This window comes from Sorex fumeus, unplaced genomic scaffold (genome assembly GCF_029834395.1).
Source record: "Sorex fumeus unplaced genomic scaffold, SorFum_2.1 ptg000003l, whole genome shotgun sequence".
Taxonomy (NCBI): domain Eukaryota; kingdom Metazoa; phylum Chordata; class Mammalia; order Eulipotyphla; family Soricidae; genus Sorex; species Sorex fumeus.
The window spans coordinates 32,690,555-32,700,463 of NW_026606060.1; positions in this window are offsets into that span (position 1 = coordinate 32,690,555).

The window sequence follows — 9,909 nt, forward strand, 5'->3', positions numbered from 1 at the left end:
GAGTTTGCTAGACTCTGCCGTGTGGGCAGGTTACATTTGGTAGCCTGCCAGTTTGTCCAAAGTAGGAATGAGATAATAAGATGTCGCGCGGTTTATCACTTTTTAGCAAAATGGTTTTTATTAAGAAAACACATTTTAGAGAAGTCAATGGGACAGGTGAAGAAAATATGGGCTTGTAAAAATCTCTAATGACTTTTTTAATGCTGAATGTATTATTGTGGTAAAATATGTAATTTTTCTGACTTTTGACCCTAATAACAGTGTCCCAAGTTGAAATCTCTCACTAAATAACACAAATGGATTACAGAAAATCATTCAAAGTTACCTGACAATTTTCAACCAAAGATGATTGAATTATTTGTTCTATTTAGAGAAATAATGTTTTAGTTTAAAAAAGTTATGCCTTTTTTTGAAGTTGTTGAAATTCATGCTTGTTGTTGAAGTATAGAAAACAGAAAGAAGTGACTCTTCTAAACCATCTCCCTACAAGTTCTGGCGTGGCTGAAAACCTCTGTATCACATCTTGATTTAATGAACTCAGCATTGACTTATAACAAAGTGGTAGGGAGGTACCATACTTATAATAAAGTGGTAGTGGATTCATGTGCTCTATCACAAGTAACTCAAATTCTCTTTGCCTCAGTATCTCTATTTGTAAAAGAGTGATTACAAACATATGCGTCACATTGAAATGTGAGACACTAATGGCTCAATAAGCGTTAGCTATTATTACTGTAAGATGAAGGGTTAGATTACTAGAATCTGGTGCCAGAAATCACTCTTCATTATCTTTGTTATGTTTGCCTTTGCACCAAACAATTTCTAATTATAATGGCCTGTTTTCAGTGGGGAAAAATGTCTTGGTCTAGAGTGTGAGGGCAGATACTGTGATAGTTAGAGATGACATAAATGAAAGAAATAAACAAACAAACAAAAACACCCACCAAATTCAGAATCAGAGAAGTTATGACCTCTGTATAGCTGGTATATTTTTTCTATTTTTTACCACAAGATTTTTCTTTGTAAGTTTATTTCTCCATACTTAATAAAATATCTATATCTCTCTTATTCACTGTTTTATTTTAAATCTTTATTTTAGTGCTGGAAAAAAGTAAGTGTTCATGAAATTAATTAAAATATGTGCGCATAAAAATCAAGTGATTCATTAGAAAAGTTCTGCTTTTTGGTTGTTCAATTTCATTGAATACCAGTCAGCTACATATTACAATTGGTAGGTCACTTACCTTGCATGGGGCCCATCTGGGTTCAGAATCAGAAGTACCACTGGGCATGGTCCATAAACTGAAAAAGTAAAAAAAAGACATTTATCATGTCTTTAACAATTGGAGTAGAAACTAAAGTGTGGAAAAGAGAAATTGGAAGGAATAGGAAAGCAAACAGCTATTTGAGAAAGTATGGTTCACACAGGGAGGGTCATAAGTTGCAATAATTATATATGTGTATATATATGTGTATATATAAACACATTGTTGGTCTTGGACATAGTAGAATAATGAGTTCAAGCATATTGTCCTGCCATAAAAACTAACAAAACATGATAAAAATATATGCTCCACATCTTTTCAGAATATAATTATAATTCTGAAGAAAAGGTAACTGCTGGGTTTCACCATCACCATGATTTTCTGCCTGGCACCTCCCAAACATAGAGAAGTCCAGGGAAAATGAGACCAAACAAAGCAGCTGACTAGCTTGCAAAGAAGCTAATGATCCTACTTAGAAACTGCTGAGGCAGCGATTGTCTCAGGACGTAGTAGCAAAGATAAGAAACTTACTCAGAGTATAGCCCTCATAAATCCATGGTCTTTTTAAGTACTTGGCTAAATACTAAACAGTATATAGCCAGGTTTGACTACCAGTCCAGCACATAATAATTGCTGGGAGGGTGTGTGTCAAACAATGATTCTGGAAGTAGCAAGCAGTTGGAAGAAATGGGGTTTCCAAACTGCTATAGTGAAGAAATCTTGGAGAGGCCACGCCCTGTGAATTAGAACCATGGTTGAGAACAGTGGTCCTCTTTCCACTGTTTAGCATCTTTTTTTTTTTGGCCTTTTGGGTCACACCCAGTGCTGCTCAGGGGTTACTCCTGGCTTTGCACTCAGGAATTACTCCTGGTGGTGCTCAGGGGATTATACGGGATGCTGGGATTCGAACCTGGGTCAGCCACATGTAAGGCAAATGCACTACCCGCTGTGCTATCGCTCCAGCCCCTGTTTAGCATCTTTTGGGAACTGTTCAATGTTAATTTGCTGATCCCAAACTGACCTACAAATTATAAACTCTTAGAGTGAGGCCTCCCACTTTTCAGATCATGTTAAAGTTCACAGGGGCTAGGGCCAGATACAGCAGGTGCCTTGCACGTGGCTGACCTGGGTTCAATCTCCAAAATCCCACATGGTCCCCCAAGTCCTACCAGGAGTGATCCCTGAGTACAGCCAGGAGTAAACCCAGAGCACTGCTGAGTGTGGCCCCCAAACGAAAGCAAGTAAACATTTCACAAGGGCCTTAGAAGATGTTTCATTTTATTTATTTGTTTTACTTTATTGTTCAAGGTGCCTCTGCACTTAGGAATCACAGCTGGTGAGGTTTGAGCGACCATACATAGATATGTGCTGGGAATCTAACCCTAGGTGGGCGTAAGAAACCACCTGGCCTATTGGCAGCTGTTTCAGCAGTATCGTACCCCTACTCCAGCTGTCCCTGTCATCCAAGATCCACTTCCAGCAGCTTCAACCACTTGGTTTGATGTCAGATCAAGGAATGCTCTTCACAGCAGGTGTCTTCTGCTTCACAGGGCAACATGTTGATGTCTAGAGGAATGCTTGAGGTGATTGGGCTGATCATGCACCTGTGGAGTGTTCTTGACTTTGCCGTGGACCCCACTAGCCCCCCAGCAGTTGTTGTTAGGACCCACTTAGCCGAGAATTGCCATGACAGGCTCTGAATGACTAAGGCCTCTTCCAGGAACAAGAAAAGCACAAAAACAAGATGCTTTTGTCAAAGATTTTATCTTTGGAATAAGATTAGGTCTCTGGAATGTAACTGTCAGGGAGGTGGACTAGATGTTGTGGTCCAAAACAACAACAACAAAATATATATGTAGGTAATAGAAAATTGCTGAGTAACGCTGACTTGCCAAAATGAAAATGTAAGAACTTTCTGAACCTAGTGCTTGGAATCCTTGTTGAAGACCTCTGCATCAGTGGATACTTGAACCTCAGCTAGCTGGAACAATAAACCTCGCTATGTGATTTGCATTATCAGCTCTCTTCTCTGTCCTTGAGGGATGGTCGACTCCACACTCTAACATTGCCAGCTCAAATGCAGAGATGCACATTGAAAATTATCTGTAACCATGCAGTGCTGAACGTCTCTTCCTCCATATCAGAAGCTTTCTCTCACATGTCTTGGTGAGACCATACCTCTGGGTGTGACACAGAGAAATCCTTCTCAGTAGCCACAGTAACCTTGAGGGTCAGACCCACATGAACTTGATCTGTCCACTCTCTAGTAAACAGAAAGCCAGAATTGTTATTTGCACAGCTGTCTTGTCAGGAGACTGATGTCCTTGTCTTGGAAGAGATTACCATAACCTGGATCTTGATTCCGTGGGTGCTGTAGGGGAGGGTATCAAGGAAAGCAAGGGCACAGGAAGTGTTTCCCCCATGACGTCGACTGAAACCAGCTGCCCACCATAGGTGGTAGAAGATGAGAAAGTAAAATTGATAATTTCCAACATTGTGAAAGAAATCTAAAGGACCCTGGGTGGCATCATGGCTAACTGACCAGGAACTTGAGCATTCACTCATACAAATATCTTGAAAAACAACTTTGAGTAGAGTAGAATACTCTAGTTCTGCCTGTCTCCAACTAGGACACATGCTCTGGTCTGCAGCTGAAGCAGTGGCTGCAAGAAACTTGCAGGCGGGTGTGGTCTTAATGTGATCTGGATGCCACTTTGATAGCTTTCTCTGATCAGAAAGACATGTCTCATTTCCTTCATAAAACAGAGCTGGCTTTGCCTTTGGTATCTCTTCTACACAAATAGAGGTAATCTTCATTGTGAATGGGACAGCAAAGATAGTACAGTAAGTAAGGAACTTGCCTTACATGCATGTGGCCAATGCAGGTTATACGCCTGGCACCACATATTATCCACCCCCAACCCCTCACTCTATCACCAGTACCTCCAAGAGAGATCCTTGAGCACAGAGCGAGGAAGAAGTCTTGAGCACCATAGATTGTGGCCCAAACACACCCCCTCCTTGCTCACCACTGCAGATGAAATTGTCTTCATTGTTGGGTTCCATTAAGGCAGATTTATACAACAAATTGTCTTGCCAAGTTTTTAAGGCTGCCTTTAGTCCATATGAAAGCTCTAGACCTCACTCCACTCTGGGCTTTGAGTGGTGCTGTCTTTTTGTGATGTGTTTAATGCTGGGTTACTAACCCAGATCAGAGCAGGAGACCTCCTATACAGGTTTCTTGTATGGTTAGGAACCTGAAGTTAGAAAGAAGTGTTGCTCAATTCATATATCCCCTTACAGGGGATATAAATAAGGTAAAAAGTTTTGCTTAACTAAGAAAAGAAAAAAAGCAGGAGAGAGAGAGAGCGAGAATGAGAGAGAGAGAGAGAGACAGACAGACAGACAGACAGACAGACAGACAGAGGAAGGGCAGAAGGAAGGAAGGAAGGAAGGAAGGAAGGAAGGAAGGAAGGAAGGAAGGAGGAAGGAAGGAAAGAAGGAAGAGAAAATTTGGTTTGAACTTAATGTCTTATGACTACCCTGAGGGTGATATAGAGGTTCATTTTTATTTTTATTTTATTTTATTATTTTTTTTGCTTTTTGGGTCACACCCAGCAATGCTCAGGGGTTACTCCTGGCTTTGCACTCAGAAATCACTCTTAGCGATGCTCGGGGGACCATGTGGGATGTTGGGAATTGAACCCAGGTTGGCTGTGTTGCAAGGCATATGCCCTACCCGCTGTGCTATTGCTCCAGCCCCTAGAGGTTAATTTTAAAATAAATAAATAAATAAAATAGGAACCATATGATAGAAAAAATGTAAAACACCAGTTTTTTTAAAGATGAATTTGTTTTAAATATTTAGAAAGTAAAAATATAAAACTATTTTAAATTTCAGAGAAGAAAAAAGTAAGTTTCACATAGAATTTCTGAGATATTGCCTAATTTAGAATTTTTAGTAGATATTACAGAGTTTTACAGATTAATGTAGAAGATTAGAGGTATGGGAAAAAAGAGAAAATGTGTAGAGATTACACTTGTATATATACACCGATATTTACTGAGTTCCTGGTACATATATTTGAGGTATGTCTATGTAAGATAAAGTATGTTTAGTGTCACTATTTGTATAGGTTAAATATTAATTTTCCTTTGTAGCAAAGATCCAGAGAATTGACATCTGAAACTAAAAATTTTAAAGTAATTGATATCAGATTCAAATTAAGAACTAGAAAACTGGTGGATCTCAAGACTTGAGTTTAGTTCAGAGACATTTTATTTTTCTGCTCAATATTGTAAAAATAGAATTTGAACGGAATACGTATAATGAAAGAATGTGACTTTCCATACAAATAACCGTATTTTTAAAATTCTGGAAATTTTATTATTTTCCATCTCATATTTATATTTCCACATGGAGAAAACTCAGGAGAAGTTCTGTAACAGGCTGACGGATGCTTGAAATAGTAGTTAAGTATAGCATGTCACTTGTACTACAAGCATTTCTATTTTATGTACATGATCATCTGATTTCAGGTCCAGAGGAAAAAGGTGATGATATAACAAATATGAACAGAAATGCCTATGAAAGATAATAATGGAAATTTCCCAAATTTAAGATTATATCTTAATAGAAAAAAGAGAAAAATGTAGTAGGCTGCCCAAAAGGGAAAGTTCTTTGTATAGTGACTAAAACCTATTAGGTGCTTTCAGACTTGTAGAGAAGCTATTTTATAATAAAGGAACTCACAGAATATAAATTCATTTCACAAAATAACTTGAAAGGTATTACCTTCCTCTGATGGAGTCAATTAAGCTAAACTAGAATTGTCAGATCAATGTAATTAAGAGTTGGTAGACAACTACTGAGAAATGTGAATTGGAATTTCTTCTGCATAAATTTCAACTGTAAGATTAATTGTTCCATAACCTTCATTTCATTTCTAATGTTCTTGGACTTTGTGACTAAGGATGCTATTTAAACATGGTCTTGAGTCCCAAGAGAGCTTCTCTGATATTTCCATTCTACATATACTAGTGTCTCCACCTAGCGTATAACAATGAGAAATAACCTTTAGGGGCTAAGACACTGCTTTCTCGCTCTTCTTCTTTTATACTTTCTAATTTTCCACTCCAGTTGAATCAATTAATGCAGAGTACACTTAGCTTCCACATGTTCCTTAAAGTAACAGTGAAGATTCAGAGGTTAAAAGTTTATGAATTTTTAAATATATGTAACACACACAAGTTTGGAAAGGGGGTTGGGGGTAATGACAAGATTAAAATGATGAACTAGAATTAGTTGAAACATAGACTCCAATCTGATTATTTTCACCAAATAAATTTACATAGGTTATTTGTATTAACTATATATTTATTTGACATAATATTTTCTACATGTTAGTATAAGACTTTCTTTGACTTGTTCAGATTCAATATTAATATTACAAAGATTAGCTGTTATTTTACAAATGAAAGCATTGTTCAGTTTTATTCAAGCTAGTTCTACTTAATAAGTTATCTTATTCTTATTCAAGCTCTCTGCCGTTCTTTTTAATTGTTTAAAACATACAATGGAAATAATACCCTCCTATGAACTCTGTTACACACATTGTGTTAACACAAAATCAAATTTACCTGGCATGCAGCCTGGAAGAATAATTTTCTAATAAATGAGCTGCATGTACCTCTTTAGATTACTCTTAGACGTAGGGCATTGGTTACCAAAACTGTTCCTATACTTAAATGCTAAAAGTCTAGGAACATTTAAATCCATTTTAATGCTATAATCACACAATATCAAGGTAAGACTTTTTCTCATTTTAATCCAATGCTAAACTTAAATGATATACTTAACTGCTATAATGTTCACTCTAGTTCTCAGGTCCTAGCATTTATCCATACCTATTATTTTTGTGCATAAAAACTCACCAAATTGAAGGCACTCTTATGTGCCCTTACGACCACCACACTCATTTTTTCTCAGTATTAATTTATAAAATATAAGTTAGAATATCAAAAAAATATATGCAAGACTCTCTTAAGGGAAATGCTTTTTTTTTTAACCATTTGGCTAGAAATCTCTATCAAACATCTATGCATAAAACTAGGACCATAATTTAAACAATCGGCACTTGCCTAGGATGTGTGAGACCCTGAACTTTAATCCTCATTATCATGTGACCCAAAGAAGTGTTTCAGGTTGACCCTATTTTTAAGAAAGCTTTGGTTCCTGGTTTTCATTGGAGAATTAATTTTTACTGTGTGGGTTATAGGAGAGATAGCTATTCTAAAAACTTGAGTCCTTGTAATTTTATTGGTTCCTTAACTTATCTAATTAGTTTTTGTTGTTTGCATCTATGAAGAAACTTATTATTCCATGTGTTTAGAATATAATACAGACAAACATATTAGTTTGCTGAGGAACTGCAAAAACATATGGACAAGTAACTATGGCGATTTGAATGGGTTGTGCGATTTTTATGAGTGCTTGTATATTAGAAATATATGACTGATTCTGTATATGTGTAGTGTATGTGCACAGAGAGAGAGAGAGAGAGAGAGAGAGAGAGAGAGAGAGAGAGAATTAGCTACGGTGGAAGTTCACTTCAGGAAAATCTGCTTCCTGCTGCAGGCCTTTAAGTCAGGTACTTCTGGGTTCTCCTATACAGCTCATCCATTGTGGGAAGATCCAGGAAAAGTTATAATACCTGTGGCAGAATTATAAGATGACAAGTCTCAAGCTTCAAACACATCATATTTTATTATTGTTTTTCTCATATATGTTAAAATTTCATGGACTAAAGTAAACTTCATGGTCAAAATTAAGGACAAAGAATATTGAAGTATATTCTGTCTCCTCTTGAAGGAGGCAGGGGAAGATTATTTGCTCATTAATTTTTTAATTTTTTATTTTTAAATTTTTAAATTTTAAATTTAAACAAGTCTCATGATGGAGACGTTATTGGGCACGCTCGAGCAAATCGATGAACAACGAGAGGAGGGTGGGCCGTGAATTTTTTAAAATCAAATAGTACTTTCATTACAGTGTTCAGTCGAGATCTCTGATGAAAGTGGTTGGCACTTGTGAAGAGAATTCAGAAATGAAAATGTGCTGTCTGAAGGGTTGAATGGTAGGAAGTGATGGTGGAGAGGGTGGCAAAAGCCTACACACACAAATCACAGTCTAGAATTTTAGCAGAGTAATTCTGAAATGAGACAAAACTTTCCTTGATATAATATGATGATAGCATTAAAACAGATTATAAAGTTAGTAGGAATGTCATTCCAGTGACTGGCACCTCAGGGCAGCTTCAGAATGAAAGTAGTGATGTGGTACAAGGAAAAGTACTCAGGATTATGATTGGCAGGCAGAAATTACTCTGAGGAATTTTTTGTAGTTTAGGACTAATGGGAGGGTGGGATATGTATGATTTACAGATTTTTAGTTTGTGAAACTCAGTGAATTATGGCTTCAATATAGAAACTGAGAACAGGAGAAGAGACAGATATTTCATGCAGATGTTTGTGGGAATCAACAGAGCTGATTCTGAGAATAAGTTTGCGATCTTCCAAGCAGTGGACTCTGATGTGATCTGAGAAACCGAGACAATAGATGAATAGCCAGAGTATAGTTTATTAAAGGAGAAATTATTTAAATTGCAACTGTAAGACAACAGAATCACTAGTGAAGGATGCAAATTTTAAAAAACGGAGGGGTGTGAGGAATATCTAAAGAAGGCAACTCAATGGGCTGGAGTACAGTCTTTGCCTCTAGGAGGCCCAGAGTGATTTGCAGCACTGAATGACCTCTCAACACTGCCAGAACGATTCCTGAGCACTGAGCTGGTAGTAGTCCCTCAACACCATTGTCTATGACCCATAACGACATAACTAAGAGACACATAGGACTATTGAACATGTAAACACGTTTTCTCCAAATTAAGAATATAATATTTTCCTAAGGAAAAGAAAAAAAATTACTGAATCTTCTTGTAAGTGGTTAAATGTGACTCGGGTGCATCTGTTCTGTTCTGAATTTTACAAGTGTTACAGGAATTTTCTTGTAATTAGGAACTGCTAATAGAGGAGAAATTTTATTTCATTGAGAACATCTCATTATAAACTATAGAGCATATACATTAATTTGTATTTGTATAACTAAAAAATTAAAAGGAGGAAATTGATGGAAATAATATTTTGTTCAGTGGTTTTGTTTTGATTTTACTTTAAAGTGGAGACAAATGAGGCAAACACCAGAGCATTACATGTAATAGGAGCTATCTGGGGGTATCTGCATTTTATTATATATGAGTAACAAAATTGCATAAGAAATCAACAGTGACTAAAATGTGGCACATCCTTAGTTAAATATGACAACTCATTAACATATAATTCCCAGGCAAAATCTGTTATAATTGAGGTTTAAATTGCAAAATACAATTTGTCTCACAAAACTCAATCAGAAAATTTTCCAAGTTTTTTGCCTATAAAAATATAAAAGCAGAAACAGGAAGATTCAAAGAAGAAAAAACTAGGAAATTATAGAGATTATATGCAAAGAATGTTTCTATAGAAACTGGGAAATTAGACATTGGCTTATTGTTATCTAAATCACCAGAACTGGTTTATACACATTTTA